This window comes from Phocoena sinus, chromosome 21 (genome assembly GCF_008692025.1).
Source record: "Phocoena sinus isolate mPhoSin1 chromosome 21, mPhoSin1.pri, whole genome shotgun sequence".
NCBI classification, from domain to species: Eukaryota; Metazoa; Chordata; class Mammalia; order Artiodactyla; family Phocoenidae; genus Phocoena; species Phocoena sinus.
The window spans coordinates 18,627,366-18,640,650 of record NC_045783.1 but is presented as its reverse complement, the minus strand read 5'-3'; positions in this window follow the sequence as shown (position 1 = coordinate 18,640,650).

Below are 13,285 nucleotides of genomic sequence, written 5' to 3'. Positions count from 1 at the left end.
GACATGGGTTCAAGTCCTGTTCCAGGAAGATCTCACGTGCCATGGAGTAACTAAGACCATGCACCACAACTACTGAGCCTGCACTCTATAGCCCATGAGCCAGAACTAACGAAGCCCACCATGCTACGCAACAAGAGAAGCCACTGTAACAAGAAACTGGCACACAACAACGAAGAGTAGCCCCTGCTTGGTGTAATTAGAGAAAGCCCATGCACAGCAATGAAGATCCAACACAACCTAAATAAATAAATAAATAAATAAGAATACTCCTTTAAAGCCCTTGACCTGAAAATGACAGTTAAACAATCATCCTAGCAAAGAATTTTAATAGCTACTTAAGATATGGGAAAAGACTTAGACTACAAACAGATAAATGAAACTTAGTATAAGAAAAAGATATCATTGTGCCTAAAATATTTTGATATTTGTAAAACATTTTACAACCCAATATTAGCAGAATACAGGGCTACAAATCTCTCAAGACCCTGATTTGGGGAATCTACGAATATTCTGAAAAGCCATACGACAGTGCGTACTCCACCCACCGAAAACTCCTAGATTCATTCACCTGAACATATTCCAGTTCAACAAATCTATCATTTAAGAAATCAGAACTATGGATCAAGACATACAGACAAACAGCTTTTAACTTTGTAAATTTCACCAACCTCAATTAAGGAAATGAGTGACCAAATGATTGTGATGTAAGTTCCAATTAAAAAAAAGATTTTTATATTCAACAAATTTCAAATACTATAATTATAAATGTATTTTACTGAAAAAAATACATCAAATGTTAAAAGTGCTAAACTCGCGGTGGTAACACTGTAATTAATGGTTCTTTTCCTCTTTACACTTGTGGATATTTTAAATGTTTCCACAAAAAGCATTTAATAATTTTATGTATATTCGAAATATAATGGAAAATAGAAAAAACAGACAGCAAAACACATACTCAGTACTATGGTCATTTGGAGGACAAAATGTGAGCCTAGAAATATTAAGATTAGATGAATTATTTGTTCATATTCCTTTCCTTTGGCCTGCATATCTTCATGTTCTCGTTTTTATAATCAAAATAAATTATAGAATATTACAATCTTTATAATGACCAAAAAATTACCAAGATGTTCTTGAAAAGGAAATGTAATGCGAAGATGTGTTATCTTCTTTCTCATTATAAAACTAATTATTGGCAACACCAAAATTGGGTGCTGATTGCTCCAGATCTCTGAGTATCAGGCAGGCTTTTGTCCCTCTCAGCTACTGAGTATTTCCAACACACAGCACATTGTTACAGAGAAGCTAGAACTTCAAAATTATTTATTAAATTAATTCCAATACTCTGTCTACACCAATAGAAGGTCAAGTCCTGACTGGTTAGCAGAAACTCACTCATGTGATATTAGAGATCCTTCCCCTTCAGGCAGAGCACAGACTCCAAATTAAAATGGGGATTTTTCCATTAACTTCAATACTTATTCTTCTTACCTCTAACTTGATAGTATATAACCTTGGGAAAACTACTTAAACATTTTATTATTTCTCCCATTGTCAAAATGAAGACAGCATTATCTAATTTTTAGGATTACACTATTAAGTAGATAAATGTTAATATAACATTCAGTTAGTTATCTGAACTGCAGGTTAGTTATATTAACATTTACCTACTTAACATAGTAATCCTAAAACTTCATCTGAATATATGATGAAACAAATTGAGTTCAACCATATTGTACACTTTTGTAACTCACTGACTTTTTTTTAGATGACTGCATGTCTTAAATTTTAAAGGAGTAATCTTGTTTTATATTTTTATCTTGAGGAATTAGAAATAACAATACCTCATTCTTTTTTTGCGAGTTATTTTGGTGAATCACTCAGTGAAATCATACAAAACTTTTTTTACACCATGTCCATTTAATTATTTTCTTGGCAGAAACTGTTAACAAGATTGTGAAATGCAATAGATTTTTAATAGCTAAATAAATTAAAATGCTGCAATCAAGGTCCTTCAATACATCTAGTTTCCATTGCAAAACAGAATTTTAATTAATACGCTATATATTTTCTCTAATTGTAGCACTGAATATGAATTTGTAATAGGGATTTTAATTTGTATCACTACCATGAGGAAATAAAGAGATATGGGTTACTGTATATTTGTTTTCTTAATAGATCTTTCAAAATAATGAAGAATATTTTATGAAATACTAATGTATAAACAGAAAATTGAGACTTCCTGTGATGAAAGAATTTATCAAGGCTTTCAAATGGTGATAAATTAAGTTGAAAAAGACACAAAAGGAGCCAAAAAAACACTTTAATTTTAAATAGTGTGCATAGATATTACACACAAATAGAAACTTGTATAAGTGCATTGGGAATCATCCCTATAGTCTGAGTCATAAAGCATGTCTCAAAAAAATTTCAACAGGTTGAATTTACATAGAGTATGTTCTATGACAACAAAGGAATAAGCTGGAAATCATAACAAAAAGATAACTAGAATACACTCAAATACTTGGAAAATAAATGATGTATGTGTAAATAATCCATGGGTCAAAAAAAAAAATTTCAAAGAAGAATAGAAAGTATTTCGTACTGAGTAACGACAATATGACATATCAAAACCAGTGTAATATAGCTATCATTGATCATTTGAAAATAAATCACAAAATGTTAAGAACAAAAACTTTTAAATGAAAGAAGAAAAAAATGATAAAGAAAAGAGCAGAAATTATGAGGGAAAAACACCAAATTAGACAAAATATCTAAAGTCAGAGTTGATTCTATGAGAAGAGCAATAAAATTGATAAAACTCAATGAACAAAAAGCAGTTGCATTTCCACAAACTAACCATGAGCAATTTAATAAGAATATTAAGAAAATAATTTTACAACAGCACCAAAAATAATAAAATACTTAGGAATAAACTTAACCAAGGAAATGAAAGACTTATACACTGAAAACTACAAAAAAATGCTGAAACACTGACACAAATAAATGGAAAGATATTTTGTGTTCATGGACTGGAAGACTTAATACTGTTAAAATACCCATACTATCCAAAATAATCTACAGATTCAATGCAATACCTATCAAAACCCAATGACATTTTTTGCAGAAATAGAAAAAATAAAATCTAAAATTCATCTGGAAACAAAAAGAACCCCAAGTAGCCAAAACAATCTTCAGAAAGAATAACAAAGTGGTTGTGTCACACTTCCTGATTTCAAAACATCGTACACCTAAAGTAATCAAAACAGTATGGCACTGGCATAAAAACAGACATACATATGAATGGAATAGAAAAGAGATCCTAGAAAGAAACCTGCATATATATGGTCAAATCATCTTTGCCAAGGGTGTCTAGTCTACATATAGAAAATGGATAGTCTTTTCAAGAAATGGTGCTGAGAAAACTGTATATACACTTGCAAAGGAATGATTTTGAACTCTTATCTTATACCATATACACAAATTAACTCAAAACGAATCAAAGACCTAAACATGAGACCTGAAACTATCAAACTCCTAGAAGAAAATATAGAGGAAAATCTGTGTGACACTGGATTTGGCAATAATTTCTTGTATAAAACCAAAAGCACAGGCAACAAACACAAAATAGGTAAATAGAACTACATCAAACTTAAAAACTGTACACAGCAAAGGAAACAACAGAGTAAAAAAAGCAACCTATGGAATGGGAGAAAATATATGCAAACCACATATCTGGTAAGGGGTTTTATATCTACAATATATAAAGAACTCCTATAACTGAACAACAACAACCAAGAAACTCAAATAACCCAAGTAAAAATTAGGTAAAGAACTTGAACACACATTACTCCAAAGAAGATATATAAATGGCCATCAAGCACATGAAAAAATGCTCAATATCACTAATTTCCAGAGAAATGCAAGTCAAAACCACAATCAGATATCACCTCACACCCTTTAGGATGGTCACTGTCAAAAAAACAGAAAATAGGGCTTCCCTGGTGGCACAGTGATTGAGCGTCTGCCTGCTAATGCAGGGGACGTGGGTTCGAGCCCCGGTCCGGGAAGATCCCACATGCCGCGGAGCGCCTGGGCCCGTGAGCCATGGCCGCTGAGCCTGTGCGTCTGGAGAGACCACAGTAGTGAGAGGCCCGCGTACCGCAAAAAAAAAAACAAAAAAACAAAAAAAAAAAAGCAGAAAATAACAAGCGTTGGCAATGCAGTGGAGAATTCGGAACCACTGTTGGGAGTATATAAAACGATACAACTGCTATGGAAAACAGTATGGAGTTTCCTCAAAAAATTAAAGATAGAATTACTACATGATTCAGCAATTCTTTTTTGGGTATATATCTAAAAGAATTGAAATCAGGATCTCAAAGAGATATTTGCATATATGTGTTCACTGCAGCCTTATTCACAATAGCCAAAAGGTAGAAGCAACACAAGGGTCTGCAGACAGATGAATGGATAAATAAAATGTGGTATATGTGTACAATAAAGTATTATTGTGTACAATAAAGTATAAAGAGATCGCTCATATACTACAACATGGATGAAACTTGAGGACATTATGCTAAGTTAAATAAGCTAACCACAATAAAACAAATACTGCATGATTCCATTTATACTGAGGTATGTGAAATGGTCAAACTCTTAGAAATGGATAGTAGAATGGTATTTGCCAGGAGCTATGGGGGAAGGGAGAAAAGAAAAGTCGCTGTTCAAAAGATAAAAAGTTTCAGTGTTTCAAGATGAAAAATTTATAGAAATCTGTTGCACAACAATGTACATATATCAGTTAACACTACTGTTCACTTAATATGGCTAAAATGGTAATTTTGTTACGTGTTTTTACCACAATAAAATAAAAAATTTGTAAGGTTTTACCAAAGACCGTAGACAGTAAAAGGCCAGAAAAAGAAATAAAGGATAGAATAATTGAAAATAAAGATTAGATTTTTCATTATTAGATGCAGTCTTCTTTAACAAAAAATAGTCTCTTTGCTACCTAGAAACAATCCTAAGAAAGTTGGACAAGAACTTCCTGCCTAAAAATGATGAAATTTTGCATAATATACTAAAACACATTATAATAACTGAAGAGGTAGTCTGTGTGAAGATAAGAAACTGTAATAAATATGTTAGTTCAACCCAAATTGACTTACACTTTTAATGCAATTCCAATAAAAATTCCAATACAATTCTTTAGTTATTTGAAATTATGATTTGAAAATTTATTTGGGAGACCCCATGGTCAATAATTACCAACATACTCCATTAAGAATTGTTATGAAGGTTTACTACATAGCTATAGTAATTGTATAGAACCCCTGAACTTATATGGAAACTTGATATATAACATGTTGCAGATAATAGAGAAAGGAAGAAGTTTTCAATAATTAATGCTGAGACAGCTGGCTATCTACATGGGACAATGATGATGGTACTTGAACTCTATCTCACAGCACACAGTAGAATGGAAAAGTATACAAGGAATGTGTGAAATTTTTGGAATGTTTTCATGGGCTTGGCATAGGGAAGGATTTCATAAACATACAAAAATAATTATATTAACAATGCTTAAAAATTCACCACTGTGAAATTTAAAAAAGAAATTTGTTCATTAAAGGACACCTTTTAAAAGTGAAAACAAAAATCACAAATCAGGGAAAGATACTTGCAAATTAAATATCAACAAATAATTAATAGTAAGAAAATATGAAGTTCCCCATCAAATCAATAAACAGAAGACCACCCAATAGAAAGATAGGACAAGAGACATGAATAAGAATTTTCACAAAAAAGGAAACAAATTGTCAGGAAGCATATACAGATATGTTCAACCTATCACTAATTAGAGAAATGCAAGTTAAAACCAAAATGAGATATAATTTTACACTGAACAGAATAGCAAAAATGTAAATATCAAAGTTGGATAATACCAAATATTGGTGGGAATAGGGAGCACAATGAAAACTTTCATACACAGTTTGTGGCCATGTAGATGTATACAGCAACTGTGTATGCAGTTGGGTGGATATGTACTGTCAACTTAGCTACCCTGGAGTTATGTTTCCCAGCACCTCCTTGTATAGTCGTGAGTTAACGCAGCCAAAAGGATCATTTGTGCAAGAGCTGGTAGGCAGATGAAAAGCAGCAGCTACAATCTTTTTATGCTTGAAAGATCAATTCAGAATACCTACCAGCAATACAGTTTACACATACTGTCACTCTCCCTTACCTGCTGGCTCACCAGGGTGGTGTGGGACACCAGCTGGCCTGCAGTTTCTATGGCTCCTGTGGCTCTTGCAGGATCCTTATTGGGCCAAGTGCTTGGTTAGCCCTGTGCCAAAGGACACCATGTTCTCCTGGAAGATATTCTCATCACGAAAGGTGAGGTCCTGGAGATAGAGAAAGAGGAGGTTTCAGTTCATCCTCTGCTCTACTTAACATCACCTTCCCTTCCTGACTGCCTGCCCTTGCTTGCTTTAGACTCTGATACCAGACACAAAACAAGAGCTTTATAAAGACTGTTTAACCAGTTCCCACAAGTGCATAAGGTCAAATTCTTAAAATCAATCTCTTATTGTATATATTATATCACTTGTATGGTTCTGCTTCTTTGAGTTAAACTTGATTGTTTCAGCTGATTACGAAATGCAGATAATAATACAAGTTATATCAAGAATGGCTTAATATATCACTATTAATGAAAAATACCAACTTTGTCTTTTTTTCCTATTACATCTATTTAAGGACAAAAAAATACACAAAATTCACCATTTATTTATAACTTATGCTTAATGTCTATGTGCTGTCTTTCTACTGAACTTTACTCAGGTCAAATTTATCATTGGCAGGAAGCATAATTCTTAGTAATGCTAGGTTCTTCCTCCCAGAAAAGTGGATGCCACCAACAGGGGTGAAGTATCCAGGGAACCTGGGCCAATTTAGCTGTCACCTGATAGCCATAGAGCATTTGTGCAGATACCAAAGGATTCATCTTAGAAGCAGCATCCTACGAAGAAATCAAAGCCAGGCAGAGAATCTAATACCCAAAGGCAATCTAAAGGAGTTAAACAGATAAGAACACAAGGGAGACAAAAAGATTTAAGAGGAGGAGCAAGGAAAGAAAAAGAGAGTGTAAATTTGAAGGTGAGAGGTAAGCCTGGAGGAATCCTCTAAGGGAGCCAGCTGTAGCCAGTAAGGGCAAGAGAAAAAGCCACAGCTGTGATTTTCCACTTTTACATTTTTTCATAACGACCTGAGGAAAGCATTACAAATATGCTACTTGTAAACTCAAGTTAAACAATAATGACCTACATAAACCTCATATATGTGGATTTCAGTATTTTGATCAATGTACTGATTTTCCTAGTATTCTGGCATTATGCTATAGACAGACATCCATTAAAAAAATAAGTGGAATTCCCTGGTGGTGCAGTGGTTAAGACACGGGTTCGATCTCTGGTCCGGGAAGATCCCATATGCCATGGAGCAACTAAGCCCGCGCGCCACAACTACTGAGCCTGCGCACCACAACTACTGAAGCCCATGCTCCCTAGAGCCTACGTGCCACAACTACTGAGCCCATGTGCTGCAACTATGGAAGCCTGCGCCTAGAGCCCGTGCTCCGCAACAAGAGAAGCCACCGCAATGAGAAGCCCTCTCTCCGCACCTGGAGAAAGCCCGTGCACAACAATGAAGATCCAATGCAGCCAAAAATAAAAATATTTTTTTAATTAAAAAAAAAAGGAATTACTTATAATGTTGCAAGGTATGAAAATATTGTTTCACACTGGTAAAATGAGATGTAACAATATGAATGTTTAATTCCAATAAATTTTGAAATATTTCTAAAGAAACACAAGTAAATACTATGATTCCAACTCTGACAAAAATACTATGTAGACTGGAACCAATACAAAAATGTCTTAACCCTGTATTTAGAATAAAAATTTTTCTTTTAATTTTCAACTTTTTCTTTCAAATTTTTGTTTCCATATTCATTGTACTTTCTGTTTTGATGCAAAAATCTGTTTCTTAAAATTGAGTGCTACAGATAATCAGAATTCTGCATTGTATTTTAAATTTAATCTAGAGCTACTTTTTTTTTTTTAAACAGAAAGCCTTTATGTTTCTAATTTTAAGGACTCTGCACAGACCCATACTAAACTATTAGAGCTAGGATAGCAAAACGATAATTAGTGAGTTACCTCAAATTTTTGTGATTAAACAACCTTAATGGCAGGTATTAAAATGTATGTAAACAATTTTCTATAAGAATCATTCCGAAAAATGTTGTCTCTAATGATGAACTTTTACATCCTCCAGTTTATAATTCCACAGTCATTACTAAACAAACCTTTGAATATTAAACAAAGGCCCATTGTACATTCTGGTGAACAGACATAACCAGAAACTCAATTTCAGAATAAGATTTAAGTATAAATTTTTTTAAGTACTAAGGGGAAAGAATTTGCTGTAACTGGGAAGTAAATACTTGCTAAAATTTTTTGTGTGTCTAAACAATGATAACCTAGACCTTTGCATTTTCAGAAGTATTTGTGACTCAGCTTCTCATAATCCCAAAAGTTCTCTAATAAAAATTTGTGAGTTTGGCTTCTACTATAACTTAATCAAGATTAAATAAATGATCTATGGTTTATAATAAATTAGACCCAGTGTCTACAACCTTCTTTTCTAAATAGTTCATCAATTAGGTTTTACACTGGATTAAATTCCTGGCTTTCAGAGCAAAAATTCTCAAGTATTAACCCCTGCAATTTATATAACAAAAATCAATACAAGTGCTCTTGTTAATCGTCTCAAAATGAGAAAACCAGAATATCTGGAACAGGAGACACAGGAATACCAGATTCAAGGGTACTGATCTTTGGTTTCCAACATCTTAGGGCTTCTGAATTATAATTGATCTCACACCACCCTCTCATAAACTGCAATATCTATTGGATTAGAACCCTGTGCATTGCAGAAATGTTTAACTCCCTAACTTTTTCACACAAGAACTGAAACCCCACAAGACAGTGCAACTGATACAATTCCATAGCTATAAATATTACTGTAATTCAAGTAGTATAAATGTTAGAGAATTTCATAGATAGGTGAAATAAATAATCTATTTAAGCCCTCTGACCTTTTCATGAGGGAATTAAAGACCCAAAATGTAAAGTGGGTCTTAAGTCATAGACCTAAATTAAAAATTTGAACTATGGGGCTTCCCTGGTGGTGCAGTGGTTGAGAGTCTGCTTGCCAATGCAGGGGACACGGGTTCGTGCCCTGGTCCGGGAAGATCCCACATGCCGCGGAGCAGCTGGGCCCATGAGCCATGGCCGCTGAGCCTGAGCGTCCGGAGCCTGTGCTCCGCAACGGGAGAGGCCACAACAGTGAGAGGCCCGCGTACCGCAAAAAAAAAAAAAAATTTGTACTATGACAAAGATACGTGATTCCAGGCTTAGATTATTGAGCAGTTGGCCCTATAAGCATAGAATTTTAGAGCAGGAAATCATCTAATTCAATCCCTTAATTTTATAGACGCGCAAACAAGGCTACAGGAGTTCCTAGGTTTGCTTAATTAAGACTATTCACAGAGTTTGCCAAATAGTCTCTGAAATCCTGAAAACATTTTCTATGCTTCCACATATAAGTAGAAAGCACTGCCTTAATCTATATTCCTTGATGAATCTTTTTTCTGGCAGTAGTTATTACTTTTCTATACTCTGAAGCCCAGATAATAAACTCATAGCTTTGTTTCAAAACAAGGTATAATTTCAAAAGCAATTTTCTAGTATCAAAATAGTAACTGTCAGCCAAAACCTACTTATTGAACCAGGCACTTTGTACTTGCTATTTTTCTAGGTTCAAGAATAAGGCAAAGACTGAAAGCAGTTTTCATTCTAGAAAGGGAGACAGGTGAGCCAAAACCTACCTAGCAAGCAAAGCAAGCGAAATACACACGATTACTCCAAGTATTCATAAACGTTCTAAAATTCTAAACTCAAAAGTTGAGTCAGATTTCTTTCTAATCTGGATAACTTAACAACTAAAAAGCAATCACTGGGCTTCCCTGGTAGGGCAGTGGTTCGGAGTCCGCCTGCCGATGTGGGGGATACGGGTTCGTGGCCCGGTCCTGGAAGATCCCGCATGCCGCGGAGCGGCTGGGCCCGTGAGCCATGGCCGCTGGGCCTGCGCGTCCGGAGCCTCTGCTCCGCGGCGGGAGGGGCCGCGGCGGCGAGAGGCCCGCGTACCGCAAAAAAAAAAAAAAAAAAAAAAAAAGCAATCACTAGTAAGTGGCCCAATAAACAGGGAGTTTTGGGAAGAATGATTTCTGTAGCAAATCATTTAGACTACCAATAATTGCTAGAGGGGTTGTATGGGCTTTTTTTTTGTAATAAACTGTTTATTTTCCATCAATCCTTATTTTCATTTTCTGTTAAGAGTCTACACAAGAACAGCTTAAGACTCCTCAGTGGAAGTTCCTACCCGTCAGAGCTGCAGACCAGGCTTCAGTAGGAAATTGCTACACAGGCACAGAGGGGACCAGCAGGCCTTCAGGCCCGTCTGCAACCTCGGGCTGGAGAGCAGTAAACTTGAAAGCTGCAGCAGTCCGTCTGGCCCGAAATTCCTCCTTGGGCGCAGCCGCTCAGCAGCGGCCTACTCTTCCTTTTCAATCTCTTCCGGTTTTTCTGCGGAAGCATAGATTAGGCTGACCGCCTGAGGGAGGTCACGTGAGACGCTGCCCCGGCGCATGCGTGGAAACTCCCAGGCCGGCATCACAACGTGGGACCAACTGGGTGGGCTCCTTTTCTCTTGCACTGGTGGCAGTGACCACAGAGCACAGAGGAGAGTATTACACAGAATGGTGACAAGACGCCTCTGTGAGAGGCTGGTTGTCAGCTCCGGGATCAGTAACCACCAGAAATCTCGGTTCTCGGAAAGCTGCCTGGATCTGGTTACTGAAGGTTCCGGGAGAGTAGCGGCCGGGAATGGGAGCAGATCCCGTGGCAGCGGCAAACTTCAGCCCAGCTCACTGACCAGTATTCCTGAAAGACATGGCCGTGACGTAAGCTGGGTCTTCAGTGGCAACCACGGCACGAGCTGGCAGAAGGTTCTCCAGGTTCTCCTCAGATTTATTATGTAAATGCCATCACGTTTCCCTTTGTAGATGTAATGTTCCATTTGGAAGTCACGGTTGGTGCCACCTAAGTAAATCCCCACTGCAAGGAATTTAAGGACATTCTCCTCCTTCATTTGCAGGACATCACGGGCTGCAGATATTATGAAAGTTTCCCTTTAAGTTATCACAGGAAACCAAGACACTGCCTGTAGAGACCCCTCTCTGGGTAGCGCAGAAAGGTGAGTCCATTTTTTTTAAGCACCAAAGAGTTACCAGCATCAGGAGAGCCAATTAAATGAAAACGGAAAAAAAAAGTCCCTTGAATTTGAAACTTTGAAACAAAACATTCTCCTTCCCCCAACACACACACACACATTAATCAGCAAATAAGAAAACAAAAGCAAATATAAGGAAAGTGAGTAACCTCATCCCACAAGAAATGCTATAAAAAATCTTGAGTTCATTGAATCAGTGACTAAGGAGAATATCTGATCCCAAAGAAAATACTTTTGAGTATTTTAGTAGTATTCCTCCAAGATATTAGGTATATTGCACCATTTTTATTTTTCCTAATTTCTAGGCACTTTTAAAAATTTAAATCTACAAATTATTTTAATTTAAAACATTCTATTTTCCTATTAAAATTAATATAGATCTTTTTAGAAATACTTTGTATTAATCTATATTTTAACACTGTATTCTCATATATTTTCCAAGAGTTCTTCAATTGGGTCACACACGTCACTGGGGTACACCTTGGAGATGCTCAGAATCATTTGAAGACTACAGGTTGAATGGTCAAATTTTCACTTAGTATAGGTGTAAGTCAGTAAAATTGAGAATGTAATTGTTAATAGTATATCATTTATACTCACTGGCTGGTAAATCCTGATGCAATTCAAATTATGCATATATTACAAGACTCTGAATTGTCAAACTCTACACAGTTGGAGTAATTTTAACAATCATGAGCAGTTGAAGCAGCATACTTCTCTGGTGAAAACAACACCTGTCACCCCTCGCCCCCAATTCCCCCGTGTAAATATGAATCTATGTTCCCGTTGTGTTAGCTGGCAGAGAATATGAAAATTCTCTGGTGGCCTTTGATACATTTCAACTTAGAAAAGAGAGCATGTTGCCGTGGTAAAGAAGAGATGGAAAGAAATTAATTGTACCCCCTAGAGATACCCTATAATTTTTATAATCTATAGAAAGAAATTATGCCATATAGACAGCTATAGAAATCTTCACAGCTATATACTGAATTATCAGTATTTTATAATTTAATATTCTGGCAACAAGGCCAACTGCAAATTATATCCCGATTGTTTTAACTGGCATCGTACTGTCATCAAGAGTATAAACGAAATGGAGAAATTACTTTCTAGTCAATTGTAAACAATTTTGTAATTCATTATCATTCAAAACAATGAGAAGAAGACCCAGGAAACCCCAGGAAATACTAGTGAGGATGGATAGAGGGTAATGGAAGAGAAATAAACATACAAATGTTAAAGAAAAAAAAATCAACTCTAAGACAAAAATAAACCAGTTATTAGGAGCAAGGTATGCTGAAATCAGTTTAACTAGAGCAATGGATAAAATTGAGGCAAGTAGTGATACAGCAGGAACATACCCAATACATCCAGTAATCAAGACAACACTGAAATGAGGCAACAGTGCCTTGGCAGAAAGGCTTACCTTTAAAGGGCATGACCGGCTCAGAATCATGTTTGAAGTAGAGGAACTAACACACTGGTGGGATATCGTGGGTTAAATCCTATCTCCCTATATTCTGTAGAGCTATCTATTTAAAACTGGGCATGACATAAACAATTTGAGAAAACAATAATTACAAAATAAAAAATATATATGAAAAACAAAGTGTAATAACTGCTTACGGTTTACTGGTATCTTAGGGAATTTAGACAAGCACAGATAAAAATGCTTCAATTCTAAATTTGCAAATGTGCTGATGATTATTTCATTGAATTTAATTAATGCATTGTCATTAAACCAAAAGCAAATCTAAGTATATCATTTATGATTCTACCTCCTTGAGAACTGGGATACAGTTCATATTTAAATCTCATGCAGTATATCAGCCCTTGGCTGCAAAGTTAACCCCCAAATCACCTACTA